The sequence below is a fragment of the Salmo trutta genome, chromosome 29, assembly GCF_901001165.1.
Source record: "Salmo trutta chromosome 29, fSalTru1.1, whole genome shotgun sequence".
Lineage (NCBI taxonomy): Eukaryota > Metazoa > Chordata > Actinopteri > Salmoniformes > Salmonidae > Salmo > Salmo trutta.
In genome coordinates, this window is record NC_042985.1 from 36326275 (window position 1) to 36342521 (window position 16247).

At 43.1% G+C, this 16247-nt stretch overlaps 1 protein-coding gene across 7 annotated transcripts in view; it reads left to right on the forward strand.

Moving 5' to 3' along the window:
• The window catches only part of LOC115167527 (diacylglycerol kinase zeta), a 120535-nt gene that overhangs the window by 45845 nt on the left and 58443 nt on the right, over positions 1 to 16247 (forward strand). For 5 of the 7 annotated variants that reach the window (XM_029722010.1, XM_029722011.1, XM_029722012.1 and 2 more), the window contains exon 1: positions 5890 to 6018. The exons of the other annotated variants lie outside the window; for them this stretch is intronic. The gene's annotated coding sequence lies outside the window, so the exon portion shown is untranslated. Of the gene's footprint in view, positions 1 to 5889; positions 6019 to 16247 lie in introns of those variants that run through there. 7 annotated transcript variants of the gene reach the window in all.

A 16247-nucleotide genomic window follows, 5' to 3' on the forward strand; every position in this document is an offset into this window, starting at 1 on the left:
AGAACGTAGCGTTCTCCTAAGCCAATACACAGCCACACAAACAGTGAAATCCCATATCCCCCTTTTTTATATCTCCCTCTCTATCCTTGCCTATGGGTAGATCTCTCTCTTTTTGTCCCTCAGCTCTAGTGGTGTGGCCATAGAAACAGAACTGTGGACAATGCCTCTGTAAGGGGTGCCAGCCCATGCCCTCTGTCGAACCAGAGGGGAGTCAGGGGAGGCACTGCAGGAGAGCAACGTGGAGGCCAGGATGGCAGGAGTGTGTGTGTGTGTGAGATCTTGCTCTCTGTGGCCGATGTGAGCAAAACGTTTGAAACAGGTTAACAATCTGACGAAATAACAGGGCGCGTTCTCAAAGCATGCGCAGACCAGCTGGCAAGTGTCTAAACAGCTACCCAATCCGTAGACTGATCACTCTGCTACCATCCGGATAATGGTACCGGAGCATCGGCTCTCAGACTAACAGGCTCCTTGACAGCTTCTGCCCGCAAACCATAAGACTGCTATATAGCAAGACTAAATAGTCAATTAATGGTACCCTAACTATCTTACACCGACCCTACGCACATTTACTAGACAATATATAAACTCATATAAACTTCAGGACCCTGTCTTTCAAAGATAATATGTAAAAATCCAAATAACTTCACAGATTTTCATTGTAAAGGGTTTAAACACTGTTTCCCATGCTTGTTCAATGAACCATAAACAGTTCATGAACATGCACCTGTGGAACGGTCGTTAAGACACATTTACATTTACGTCATTTAGCAGACGCTCTTATCCAGAGCGACTTGGTGCATTTACCTTATGATATCCAGTGGAACAACCACTTTACAATAGTACATCTATATATTTTTGGGGGGTGTTAGAAGGATTACTATATCCTATCCCAGGTATTCCTTAGAGGTGGGGTTTCAGGTGTCTCCGGAAGGTGGTGATTGACTCCACTGTCCTGGCGTCGTGAGGGAGCTTGTTCCACCATTGGGGTGCCAGAGCAGCGAACAGTTTTGACTGGGCTGAGCGGGAACTGTGCTTCCGCAGAGGTAGGGAGGCGAGCAGGCCAGAGGTGGATGAACGCAGTGCCCTTCTTTGGGTGTAGGGACTGATCAGAGCCTGAAGGTATGGAGGTGCCGTTCCCCTCACAGCTCCGTAGGCACGCACCATGGTCTTGTAGTAGATGCGAGCTTCAACTGGAAGCCAGTGGAGTGTGCGGAGGAGCGGGGTGACGTGAGAGACACTAACAGCTTACAGATGGTAGGCAATTAAGGTCACAGTTATGAAAACTTAGGACACTAAAGAGGCCTTTCTACTGACTCTGAAAAACACCAAAATAAAGATGCCCAGGGTCCAAGCTCATCTGCGTGAACGTGCCTTAGGCATGCTGCAAGGAGGCATGAGGACTGCAGATGTGGCCAGGGCAATGCATTGCAATGTCCGTACTGTGAGATGTGCCCTCCATCAGCGCTACAGGGAGACAGGATGGACAGCTGATCGTCCTTGCAGTGGCAGCCACGTGTAACAACACCTGCACAGGATCGGTACATCCGAACATCACACCTGCGGGACAGGTACAGGATGGCAACAACAACTGCCCGAGTTACACCAGGAACGCACAATCCCTCCATCAGTGCTCAGACTGTCTGCAATAGGCTGAGAGAGGCTGGACTGAGGGCTTGTAGGCCTGTTGTAAGGCAGGTCCTCACCAGACATCACCGGCAACAACGTCGCCTATGGGCACAAACCCACCATCGCTGGACCAGAAAGGACTGGCAAAACGTGCTCTTAACTGACGAGTTGCGGTTTTGTCACACCAGGGGTGATGGTCGGATTCGCGCATATCGTCGAAGGAATGAGTGTTACACCGAGGCCTGTACTCTGGAGCTGGATCGATTTGGAGGTGGAGGGTCCGTCATGGTCTGGGGCGGACTGTCACTGCAACATCGGACTGAGCTTGTTGTCATTGCAGGCAATCTCAACGCTGTGCGTTACAGGGAAGACATCCTCCCTCATGTGGTACCCTTCCTGCAGGCTCATCCTCACATGACCTTCCAGCATGACAATGCCACCAGCCATACTGCTCATTCTGTGTGTGATTTCCTGCAAGACAGGAATGTCAGTGTTCTGCCATGGCCAGCGACAAGCCCAGATCTCAATCCCATTGAGCACGTCTGGGACCTGTTGGATCGGAGGGTGAGGGCTAGGGCCATTCCCCCCAGAAATATCCGGGAACTTGCAGTTGCCTTGGTGGAAGAGTGTGGTAACATCTCACAGCAAGAACTGCCAAATCTGGTGCAGTCCATGAGGAGGAGATGCACTGCAGTACTTGATGCAGCTGGTGGCCACACCAGATACTGACTGTTACTTTTGATTTTGACCCCCCCCTTTTCAGGGACACATTACTCCATTTCTGTTCGTCACATGTCTGTGGAAGTTGTTCAGTTTATGTCTGTTGTTGAATCTTGTTATGTTCATACAAATATTTACACATGTTAAGTTTGCTGAAAATAAACACAGTTGACAGTAAGAGGACGTTTCTTTTTTTGCTGAGTTTATATTCACACTCACTCTCACACACTACATTAACACTCCCACACAAAACCACATACACTACATGCGCACACACGCACACGTAACACACACGCATGCATACCGACACACACACTCACACCCACACCTTTACACTCTTTATTTTTATCTATCCTGATGCCTAGTCACATTACCCGACCTTCATGTGTATATACACAGTATCTACCTCAAATACCTCGTACCTCTGCACATTGATCTGGTACTATTACTCCCTGTATATAGCTACATTCTTGTGTATTTTGTTTTATTCCTCCTGTGTTACTATTTTAAACTCTGCACTTCACGGTAAAGTCTACACCATTTGTATTCGGCACATGTGACAAATAAAATGTGATTTGATGTGTGTTTGTCAGATACAACCTTGCCTGTGGGCCAGTTAGGGGGACACGGGACACTCCAACGTGGAGAGAAGGACATCTGTGTAGCATTAAAGTCACGTGGCACGCAACTCCTTTTTAGAGTGCTTTTTATTTATTTTAATACATGTGCAACACTGGGACATTAATATCACTGGACAGACAGTACTTGCCAAAGCTAGACCTCAAAAACGGGGTGGCAGCGTAGCCTAGTGGTTAGAGCGTTGGACTAGTAACCGAAAGGTTGCAAGTTCGAATCCCCGAGCTGACAAGGTACAAATCTGTCGTTCTGCCCCTGAACAAGGCACTGTTCCTAGGCCGTCATTGAAAATAAAAGTTTGTTCTTAACTGACTTGCCTAGTTAATTAAAAAAACGTTGGTTTGATTTTGCAATGTTGGTCAGTAATTTGGTTCTGATGGGCATAGCATTGTTGTCTTGACTATTATCTCTGACATCACTGTGGATTTGAGCAAGTGCATTAGAGAGATTAAATCCATTTGAATTGAATCCCTTTTTGACAGCATCTCTTTTGATTTTAAACAAAACTTTCCATACATGTTTGCCCATGGAAAAAGTTGTCAGAAAGTGACTTTTTGGACCTGAATGCCAAAACATTCAGGAGATAAAGGTTCTCAAATTTCAACCATTTTGCACTCACTCTACCATGAGACATCCATGTCTTCATCACTGGAAAAGATAAACGGTTGAGTTCAATATCATTAAAACGGTTACAAACAGTGTTGCCAAACTATTTAATTATTTATTGATTATTATTATTTTTTAATAAATATGGTAAGTGTTAAACGTTAAAGGTTTAAAAATATCTTAACACGTAACTCCTATTTTTCTTTGTATATGTTGTAAGTTAGATACTATTTCACATCATCCGAGGTTTTTGTGTTGTACCCCTCCATTGGTTGAAACATTTCATGCTCTTGAATACGGTGTGGGTGCATTTCAATCATAGGTCAATTCTTTGAATTCTATCGATTCAGACAACAGCAATTTAGCTGGTACACCATTTGAAATTTTAATTGAATTGAAATTGTAACTTCTAATTACTAACACAAAGATGACCGCTGGTCCACCCACTGTTGAATGTCAACTTTAATGGTCATGTCTATTCTATTATCTATATTTCTATGATTTCAATAGGTTTCCTATGAAGGATTGACAGTATATTTTAAAACATCTCTTGGTGGTACCATTTGTGTAGGGGAAAGGATTTTATGGAAAGGTTATGGACCAGGCAAGGCTTCTGATTTGATCCTGGACCAAAGGGTCACTGGTCCAGTCTGGTGGTAACATTTGAAAGTTGAAATTTTTATTGCATTCCCATTTTAGTACATTTATCAGCCAAAACATGACACCCACACTGTATTCAAGAGCATGTGGTGTCTCAACCAGTGGCGGGCACAACACAAAAACCTAAGATGATGTAAAACAGGGTCTAAGCTACAACATACAGTACCAGTCGAAAGTTTGGACACCTGCTCATTCCAGGGTTTTTCTTTATTTTGACAATTTTTTACATTGTAGAATACTAAGAAATCAAAACTATGAAATATAATACACGGAATCATGTAGTAACCAAAAAAAGAGTTAAACAAATCAAAATATATTTCATATTCTTCAAAGTAGCCACCCTTTGCCTTGATGACAGTAAAAATAAAGAAAAACCCTTGAATGAGTAGGTGTCCAAACTTTTGACTGGTACGGTATGTGAATATGAAAAAAAAATCTGAATTCATGATTTTTTTTCTCTCCAGAAATGATAAAATAGTTTGACAACCCTGTTTGTAAGCTTTTAAATGAAATCATTATCAACCGTTTCTTTTTTCCAGTGATGAAGACATGCTTGTCTCACGGTATGGTGGGGTATGCAAAATAGGTCCGTTTTGAGCACCTTTATCTCTTGAGCACTTCTACAATTGGCAACTACTGTATATATGGAAGGATTCGTTCAGATCAAATGGAGAGAGAATTGAAATGGATTTACCCTAGAGAGTGACCGACAGAGAGGCAGAAGGTTTAATAACCTTGATGCAACCAGCTAATACAGTTTGTTAAAGAGCCGCTGAACACGGCAGTATGTTTTTCTGTTGCTCATTTCATTTTAGTCTTGGAGGTGTGTTCCCTGACCGATTTCCGCGTTTGGTAAAATGATGTTTGTCCCACATGAGACACTGTAGACGCTCTAGCCTATTTCACTTCTTCAAAATCCCCAGAATGAATCTAAGATAACCCAAGAAATCTGTAATTACGTTTTCCCGGGGATGTTTTAGTTGCGCAATTTTACATCAAACTAAGGTGTTTGGTGCAGTATTTCTCCAGATGTTATTTTTGTGATGTCTTGTCTTTATGTAAACAAAGTCATAATTGCTGGGCAGGTTTGTCTCACTGTCATAGTTATTGGATAGAGGGCAATCACCGCGGCTGTTCACCCCATGTTAGTGGGCAAATGGACATTATCAAATCAAAACCCAACCTTCGTTTACCTGTTGTGACGCACAGATGTTCCAAACTCAGTTTTAGACGAGACTGACTTTATGACCGAAATTATCCTATTTAGACTTTGTAATCAATTTTGATGCTAGAATAACTGTTTCTAACTCATATCGATGCCACACAAGCTGTTTTCAAAGGTATTCGTTGCTTTTTTAAGGCAGTCGCTCTTTAAAGCTAAATTAAATCCTGCGGTTGTGTGTTAGTGTGTGTGTGTGTGTGTGTGTGTGTGTGTGTGTGTGTGTGCGTGTCTGTGCATTCAGTTTATGTATGTATGAGAGAGCATGAACACTCAAGTAAACGGCTCATCAAGGAAGTGTGCTCTATTACCAGAGTTATTTTAGTGTAACCGTTCACCCCCACCCCCCGCCCGACACTCCCCCTCCAACAAGTCTGCCTGGCTGTGACACACATTCTCCCTCCACATGAACCGCTCTGTTGTCGCTCACTCTCTTTCTCTCTCTCTCTCTCTCTTTTTTCTCTTTCCCTCTCGCTCCGTCACACATGGACTAAAAGTTAGACAAACTGGGGAAAGGCGTGGATGGTTGTTTTACCTGCTTCCGTCAGGTTGTATTTTGAATCATGACTATTTCATTGACTTGTGTATGATGTGGTCTTGCCAAATATTATGTTGTTATTGCTTGTACTATTTCTGATGCAGTACTGTATCTTTTTGCCCCTTGAGGGCTTCTGTTGGTTGTGTATACTGTGGATATAGTGTGGCAGCTAATCTGCTGTTTGATTTTTCACACGAGGCTGTATGCTGCCAGAGAAGTGTTTTTGTTGATGGAACAGAGGCATTGCGGTGGCAAAAAAAGTGTTTGAACTAATGATAATGCTGTCTGATTGTGCTCTTTGGAAGGGTGTCACTCACTCTATCCGTCACTCTTGAATGTTTTGGGAGGTTCTCTACAATACACAGTGATTTAATGTGTATTTTCTGAGAACAGCATAGGAAATACTGCCAGAGTAGGAACAACTGTTCCGTTGTGCCTTTTTTCTTTGTGAGTTGTAGTTGTGAAGACGTGTACAGACCTGTTGTTCTATATTTGAAAAAGGGCATACTAAAATGTCTTAGTTTACTCATAATGAAATGACACTGTACTCGAGGAAAAATGGATTCGGCTGTCATATAAGTGGTTATCTAGTGTTTTCTATTCATGTGGTTTGTTTTCAACTGTACACCCTGTCAAGACAGAGGGGGTTTGTGCATTACACAAACCATATTTGTTTTTCATTAAGTGAGTTCCAAAAAATTGACCAACTGTAAAATTGGTTGCCAACCATTTGCAGTCAAACAAAACAAACTATATCTGGTTGTGCTGTGCTGAAGTAGATCTTGCTTTCTCTGGAGATGGACAGTATTAGGCGAGAGATCTGTTGTACCTTTTCCCAGGAGCCCCTAGCAGTTTGGCTGTGTAGGGTGCGATGACAGACAGACAGAGACAACCTTGGACTTGGAGTGACATTGTTTTCCTCACGCTGACTGATCAGCAGACCAGGGGGCCCAATGTCAGGCAACAGTTGTACCTCGTGATACTCATTTTAGGGTTACGCCATAAGGTATGTGAATAAGAGTGTAATGTAGTGTACACAACATTGGGGAAATGTCTTGAAAAAAAGAGTAATAACTTGCTGATAGGTTACAATCGAATTACAACTATGGTAATCATGTGGAAAATGTAAATGGCTCAATGTTCTCTTGACTAGTTGTGCGTATGTATGGGCATGGAGCAAGGTGGAAAAGACCAGTGTTTTTAGAACTGCAGCCCACAGTAGTTGTTAGAGTAGAGTCAGTGTAATGAGCATAGCCATGATGTCGTCAAGCATGCAGATACATAGGAAAACATCAATATACAGTACCAGTCAAAAGTTTGGACACACTTACAGTACTCATTCCAGGGTTTTTCTTTATTTTTACTATTTTCCAAATTGTAGAATAATATTGAAGACATCAAAACTATGAAGTAGCCCATATGGAATCATGTAGTAACCAAAAAAGTGGTAAACAAATCAACATATATTTGACTTCATTTTATTTCATAACTTTAAGACATGAAGGTCAGTCAATCCAGAAAACTTTGAAAGTTTCTTCAAGTGCAGTTGTAAAAACCATCAAGCACTATGATGAAGCTGGCTCTCATGAGGACCGCCACATAAATGGAAGACCCAGAGTTACCTCGGCTGCAGAGCATAAGTTCATTAGAGTTACCAGCCTCAGATTGCAGCCCAAATAAATGCTTCACAGAGTTCAAGTAACAGACACATCTCAACATAAACTGTTCAGAGGAGACTGTGTGAATCAGGTCTTCATGGTCGAATTGCTGCAAAGAAACCACTACTAAAGGACACCAATAAGAGGAAGAGACTTGCTTGGGCCAAGAAACACGAGCAATGGCCATTAGACCTGTAGAAATCTGTCCTTTGGTCTCATGACTCCAAATTTGAGATTTTTGATTCCAACGGCCGTGTCTTTGTGAGACGCAGAGTAGGTGTACGGATGATCTCCGCATGTGTGGTTCCCACCGTGAAGCATGGAGGTGTAATGGTGCGGGGTATGCTTTGCTGATGACACTATCAGTGATGTATTTAGAATTCAAGGCACACTTAACCAGCATGGCTACCACAGCATTCTGCAATGATACGCCATCCCATCTGGTTTGCTCTTATCAATATCATTTGTTTTTGAACAGGACAATGACCCACAACACAGCTCCAGGTTGTGTAAGGGCTATTTGACCAAGAAGGAGAGTGGTGGAGTGCTGCATCAGATAACCTGGCCTCCACAATCACCCGATCTCAACCCAATTGAGATGGTTTGGAATGAGTTGGACCGCAGAGTGAAGGAAAAGCAGCCAACAAGTGCTCAGCACATGTGGAGACTCCTTCAAGACTGTTGGAAAAGCATTTCTCATGAAGCTGGTTGAAAGAATTCAAAGAGTGTGCAAAGCTGTCATCAAGGCAAAGGGTGGCTACTTTGAAGAATCTAAAATTCAAAAGGCACTCGCACATCTGAGCAATCTTCTTTTGCAGGTGCATGGCAACAGTTGAACAAGATGAAGGAAAAAGGAAACCGCACACTGCTCTTGACAGTATCACTGATCTTTAATAAGCTTACGTACTTTGAAGAATCTAAAATATAACATGTATTTTGATTTGTATTTTGATTTTTACCAACACTTTTTTGGTAACTACATGATTCCATATGTGTTAGTTCATAGTTTTGATGTCTTCACTATTATTCTACAATGTAGAAAATTGTTTAAAAAAAAAAAGAGAAAAAAAAGGTAAAACCCTTGAATGAGTAGGTGTGTCAACTTTTGACTGGTACTGTATATATGCCCAAATCAGGACATGTACATAGTGAACGCATACACATTGTAAATATGAAAATAGAATACAGTATTTCAGAACGTGACCTACTGCTTGCATAACAATATCAGGCTGGGAAGAATTGATGTTCGCGATCACCCCCATCTGCAAGCATGACCAATGGCATAACACCTTATTGATGTGTAATTGTAACCAACCAATAGGAATGCCTTAACATCAGATAAATACACTGAGTGTACATACCATTAGGAACAACTCCCTAATTGCACCCCTTTTTACCCTCAGAACAGCCTCAATTCGTCAGGGCATGGGACTACAAGGGGCCAAAAGTGTTCCACAGGGATGCTGGCCCATGTTGACTCCAAGCTTCCCACAGTTGTGTCAAGTTGGCTGGATGTCCGTTGGGTGGTGGGTCATTCTTGATACACAGGAAACTGTTGAGCGAGGAAAAACACAGCAGCATTGCAGTTCTTGACACACTCAAACCGGTGCGCCTGGCACCTATTACCAAACCCCGTTCAAAGGCACTTAAATATTTTGTCTTGCCCATTCACCCTCTGAATGGTGCACATACGCAATCCATGTCTCAATTGTCTCAAGGCTTAAAAACCCTACTCCAACTTGTCTCCTCCCCTTCATCTACACTGATTGAAGTCAATTTTAACAAGTGACATCAGTAAGGGATCATAGCGTTCACCTGGTCAGTCTATGTTATGGAAAGAGCTGGTGTTCCTAGTGTTTTGTACACCCGGTGTATAGCCATACTGACTGACTATTGAACTAGAGAGAGGGGAATAACAACAACCATCATCATCACTGATACTGCTGTTGTAGTGCCAACTCCTGCCTTGAGCCATTGATCAGGGTGACCTGTGTTGTCCTGTGCTGAGTGACACCACAGTATAGGGGAAAGGATTATGGACCAGGCCAGGCTTCTGATCTGATCCTGGACCGAAGGGTCACTGGTCCAGTCTGTCTGCCCATTCTGTCCAGTCTGTGAGAAACCTCAGTTGCCCTCTACTACAGATGAGCAATTGAATTTTCCCTCCATAAATTACAGTAGCCTGTGTTATTCGCCATGCTAGCTATGTTGACATGGCTGTGGAAATGGTGTGCTCTCTGAGCTCCCATCAGGCTGTGCCAACTAGCCAGGCTGTTCCAGTGCCTCTCTCCCTGTAGTGTTGTGCTGAAGCTCAATGAATGGATGTTTATGTTAAGGGAGGGAGAGAGGAGACAGACCTATATAGGGATGGAGAGGAGACATGTAGTGCACAGAGCTCGATGTTTGTGAAATCAGCCCACGATGCATCATTTTTGCAATCTGTGAATTATTCCACTCCATATTTGTTAACAGACCTTCAGGCAACATTTCAGTTCACTGCACATCCATTATATAAGAGTAGCTTAGTTATTTGACACTGTCCTAGAGGACGACCTAGCCTGGGAGAGTTAACGCAGTCTAGATTAGGCATTTTTTCCCCACAGGCTTTCTAGGACACGTCCAAGTCTCCCTCTCCACAGGGGGATTCATCATCAAGACAAGTGCCTTCAGAGGATCTAAAGGAGATGTATCCACAGACGTGCCAAGATGGTGACATTTACTTTTTTGATTACAGTGGAAGGAAAAGTATAAATTGATGGTCGTGCTGTGCGCTCCATTATCCTCATATAACATTGGAGTGTTTACCAAACCGAGAGCAGCAGCATTAAGGGTTCATTCTTGACAGCCGCTATTATCACGCACTATGCGATTCTGGAGGACAAGAGCTCCACGGCTATTTATTCCTACTGACCTTTTTGTATGTTTTACATGTAAATATTGAATTAAATAGGCTAGTTATGATGATATTTTCCAGTGGTGGTATTTGCTGGATGTAACCCCACCTCACTTTTCTTTTCCCATGGAGGATCCAACCGAATAACAGCTCGACTGTTTTTCTCTGCTGTCGCATCAACTTCTCCTCCGCAGAAAGGAAAGTCAATAATCTACTAATTACTAAGAGTAAGACATTCTGACTCAACGTTGGGCTCACAGCGGAGTTACTTCATTTGCAGGTTGAATAGTTTTTTTCTTCTTCTGTCAAACAGTGCCTTATTAAGGCTGGGCTCGAGGCCTAAGGTCCCTAACTCCGAATGGAAACAAAAACAGTCCTCCTCTGTTTCTCAGGTCCACTGGTAAACACACTGGTAACCTCATTTCTTTTTACTGACACTCCCTCTCGACTCCATTCTCTCACACCATACTGTCAACATGGCTCAGGCTCACACTGAGCACAGCTCGCGTACTACACTGTACTGCTGCTTTGCAGGGACATTTTGAAAGCTACCATGTGAGAGTGACTTTTCAAAATTGTGACCATGTTACTGCAACTTTGGTGAATCCGTTTTGCGACATATTGAAACGTTCGAAAGGAGCCTCTTCATGGAAACAAAATAGACTTTTTTCTTTTTCTTTCATAAACATTTCAGTGCCTATATGTACTTAGGATACATACGGTTCACCTTTAGCCTACTTCTATCTGAGGGTACCTTGAATGGATTATTGTACATTTAGTTTGTTAACGATTTGGTGATTAACTCCTGCATTTGCGGAACCTTAATGGGACAACTAATCACTTTCACCTGCTTTGGGTGAAAGGGTAAATCCTAAGGCTATAGGCATGTGCAATTTATCACAGCAGCAGGCTTATCAAGACCCTTTCAAATCTCCCTGTTCAAATCACATCGCTCTACTGAGGGTTGTAACAACGCCAAAGCATTTACAGTACAACAGTAGATGTGATTACACAGGTAGCCCCCCTAGATGCAGCTTGGTTTGAGGCATGATGCTTTGCTAGAATCCGGTACTGTCGATCTCATTTACCTTCGCCCCTGTGGTATTAATGCATTTAACAGACCAGGATGTCCAGATCGATCAGGGGCCCGGGGCAGTGGGTGCACACACTTGGCCTGATGCCCATCCCTAACCCAGGCACATTGACCTGGATGATGGCTCCATGACACCGCCCTCATTGGTGCACGCCTCCGTAATCTAGGGGAACAGGTTGCCGTGGTTACCCAGCTCGGACTGGGTTGATAAGCTTATGCCTCAACCCAGCAGGCATGGAGAGCTTACCCTCCTGTAGGTTGACACTCCAACCCTAGTTGTAACTAACGTGATTCCGCTTCACCACCAGCTAATTATTAGAAATCATGTGTGCTATATTAGTGTTGGAGTGAGAACCTACAGGACGGTAGCACTCCAGCAGAGGGTTGGAGAGCCCTGGTCTGTGGTCTATGAGGGAGAAGTCTTTCTGTCTCTCTCTTTCTCTCCCCACCCGTTCTCTCTCACTGGTGCACACACACACACACACTCTCTTCCTCTCTATCTGTGAGACATAGCAGGAGGTAGTCTCTTGACTCTTGTCTGTGATGTGTACGTGTGGAGCCTGGCGGGAGGCAGCAGCAGTGAGAGAGCAGCCAGGAGGATATAAACAGAGGGGGTGCTATAAATAGCCCAGTACTCTTCCTGTCCCACATCATATACACTACATGATCGTCGAACATCTCATTCCAAAATCATGGGCGTTAATATGGAGTTGGTCCCCCCTTTGCGGCTATAACAGCCTCCACTCTTCTGGGAAGGCTTTCCACTAGATGTTGGAACATTGCTGCGGGGACTTGCTTTCATTCAGCCACAAGCATTAGTGACGTCGGGCACTGATGTGGGCGATTAGAACTGGCTCACAGTAGGCACTCCAATTAATCCCAAAGGTGTTTGATGGGGTTGAGGTAAGGGCTCTGTGCAGGCCAGTCAAGTTCTTCCACACCAATATCGACAAACCATTTCTGTATGGACCTCGCTTTGTGCACAGAGGCATTGTCATGCTGAAACAAGGAAATGGCCTTCCCCAAACAGTATCGTCTAAAATGTCATTGTATGCTGTAGCATTAAGATTTCCCTTCACTGGAACTAAGGGGCCTAGCCTGAACCATGAAAAACATCCCCAGACCATTATTCCTCCTCCACGAAACTTTACAGTTGGCACTATGCATTCGTGCAGGTAGCGTTCTCCTGGCATCTGCCAAACCCAGATTCGTCCGTCAGACTGCCAGATGGTGAAGTGGGATTCATCACTCCAGAGAATGTGTTTCCACTGCTACAGAGTCCAATGGTGGCAAGCTTAACACCACTCTATTCGATGCTTGGCAGTGCGCATGGTGATCTTAGGTTTGTGTGCGGCTGCTCGGCCATGGAAACCCATTTCATGAAGCTCCAGACGAACGGTTCTTCTAATGACGTTGCTTCCAGAGGCAGTTTGGAATTCTGTAGTAATTGTTGTAACTGAGGACAGATGTTTCTTTTTACACGCATCAGCACTTGGAGGTCAAATTCTGTGAGCTTGTGTGGTCTACCACTTCGCGACTGAGCTGTTGTTGCTCCTAGATGTTTCCACTTCACAATAACAGCACTTACAGTTGATAGGGTGGCTTTACCAGGGCAGAATTTGATGAACTGACTTGTTGCAAAGGTGGCATCCTATGACGGTGCTCTTCAGTAAGGCCATTTTACTGCCAATGTGTGTCTATGGAGATTGCATGGCTGTGTGCTCAATTTTATAGACCTGTCAGTAACTGGTGTGGCTAAATAGCCAAATCCACTAATCTGAAGGCGTGTCCACATACTTTTGTGTATCTAGTGTAGCTAGCTACCCACTAATCTCCCACAGAGTAGTGAAGATCCCCAGTTCCACCCTCCTCCCCTGATTCGGGTTCTCCATGTTGTCCCAGCAGTGTTGCTGTTAAGGTAGACTGATGTTACGCACGCTATCCAGGTGTGAACATCTATACATTAACTTTCATTGAAGTGTCCAGTGTTAACACCACTGTAGCAGTCTGTGGTATTTGGGTAAATATAAATCAGCATTTAGGATGGGGTTTATCAGCCCTCTCATCACTTTGTCTCATTGAATGTTTAGTTGAAGATGAATTCCAAAGAAGGACCAATGGGGGGGGAAAAAACAACTAAACCGAAAGTCTAAATGTATATTATAAATAAAAAATGTAAAGATATATGTACAGTTGAAGTCGGAAGTGTACATACACCTTAGCCAAATACATTTAAACTGTTTTTCACAATTCCTGACATTTAATCCTAGTAAAAATTCCCTGTCTTAGGTCAGTTAGGATCACCACATTATTTTAAGAATGTGAAATGTCAGAATAATAGTAGAGAATTATTTCTTTCAGCTTTTATTTATTTCATCACATTCCCAGTGGGTCAGAAGTTTACATGCACTCAATTAGTATTTGGTAGGATTGCCTTTAAAACCTGTTTGGGCTAGGGGGCAGTATTGAGAATTTTGGAAAAAATATGTGCCCATTTTTAACTGCCTCCTACACCAACTCAGAAGCTAGAATATGCATATTATTGTTCAGGTTTGGATAGAAAACACCCTAAAGTTTCTAAAACTGTTTGAATGGTGTCTGTGAGTATAACAGAACTCCTATGGCAGGCAAAAACCTGACAAGGTTTCATGCAGGAAGTGGCCTGTCTGACAAGGAGTCGTGCGTCTTGCATCTGTTTATTGAAAAGTAAGGATCTTCGCTGTAACGTGACAATTCCCAGGGCTCCAATAGGCTCTCAGAACCCGCGAAATACCTGAAGGTTGACGAGGCGGCCTCTGGCTGAAACAAATTATCGCCTTTGGTAAGTGGCTGATCAGAGGACCATTGAATGAGGCGCGTGCACGATTCGCCCCCTTGGAGAAATTTAATTTGGCTGTTTAGGCTCATTGCAGATTCCCGGTCGGAATATTATCGCTTTTCTACGAGATAAATGGCATAAAAATTGGTTTTAAACAGCGGTTGACATGCTTCGAAGTACGGTAATGGAATATTTAGACATTTTTTGTCACGCCAATGCGCCATGCGCGAGACCGTGATGTAGCATTCTGATAGTGTCTAGAACTCACGAACAAAACGTCGCTGTTTGGATATAACGATGGATTATTTGGGACCAAACCTACATTTGTTATTGAAGTAGAAGTCCTGGCAGTGTATTCTGACGAAGAACAAGAAAGGTAAGAACATTTTTCTTATAGGAAATGTGATTTTGGTGAAGGCTGAACTGGGTGGGTGTCTAAATAGCTAGCCCTGTGATGCCGGGCTATGTACTTAGATTATTGCAAAATGTGCTTCATCCGAAAAGCTATTTTAAAATCGGACATATCGAGTGCATAGAGGAGTAATGTATCTATAATTCTTAAAATAATTGTTATGCTTTTTGTGAACGTTTATCGTGAGTAATTTAGCAAACTGTTAGTAAATTCCCCGGAAGTTTGCGGGGGGTATGCTTTTTCTGAACGTCACATGCTAATGTAAAAAGCTGGTTTTTGATATAAATATGAACTTGATTGAACAGACATGCATGTATTGTATAACATAATGTCCTAGGTGTGTCATCTGATGAAGATCATAAAAGGTTAGTGCTGCATTTAGCTGTGGTTTGGGTTTATGTGACATGATATGCTAGCTTGAAAAATGGGTGTCTGATTATTTCTGGCTGGGCACTCTCCTGACATAATCTAATGTTTTGCTTTCGTTGTAAAGCCTTTTTGAAATCGGACAGTGTGGTTAGATTAACGAGATTCTTGTCTTTAAATAGCTGTAAAATAGTCATATGTTTGAGAAATTGAAGTAATAGTATTTCAAACGATTCAAAAATCGCACCACTGGATTGAAGTGGCTGTTAAGTAGGTGGGACGAATTCGTCCCACATGCGCCAGAGAGGTTAAATTGTTTTACTTGGGTCAAACGTTTTGGGTAGCCTTCCACAAGCTTCCCACAATAAGTTGGGTGAATTTTGGCCCATTCCACCTGACAGAGCTGGTGTAACTGAGTCAGGTTTGTAGGCCTCCTTGCTCGCACACACTTTTTCAGTTCTGCCCACAAATTTTCTATAGGATTGAGATCAGGGCTTTGTGATGGTCACTCCAATACCTTGACTTTTTTGTCCTTAAGCCATTTTGCCACAACTTTGGAAGTATGCTTGAGGTCATTGTCCATTTGGAAGACCAATTTGCGGCCAAGCTTTCACTTCATGACTGATGTCTTGAGATGTTTCTTCAATATATCCACATAATTTTCCTACCTCATTATGCCATCTATTTTGTGAAGTGCACCAATCCCTCCTGCAGCAAAGCACCCCCACACCATGATGCTGCCACCCCCGTGCTTCACGGTTGGGATGGTGTTCTTCAGCTTGCAAGCCTCCCCCTTTTCCTTCCAAACATAACGATGGTCATTATGGCCAAACAGTTCTATTTTTGTTTCATCAGACCAGAGGACATTTCTCTAAAAAGTATGATCTTTGTCCCCATGTGCAGTTGCAAACCGTAGTCTGGCTTTTTTATGGTGGTTTTGGAGCAGTGGCTTCTTCCTTGCTGAGCAGCCTTTCAGGTTATGTCGATGTAGGACTCGTT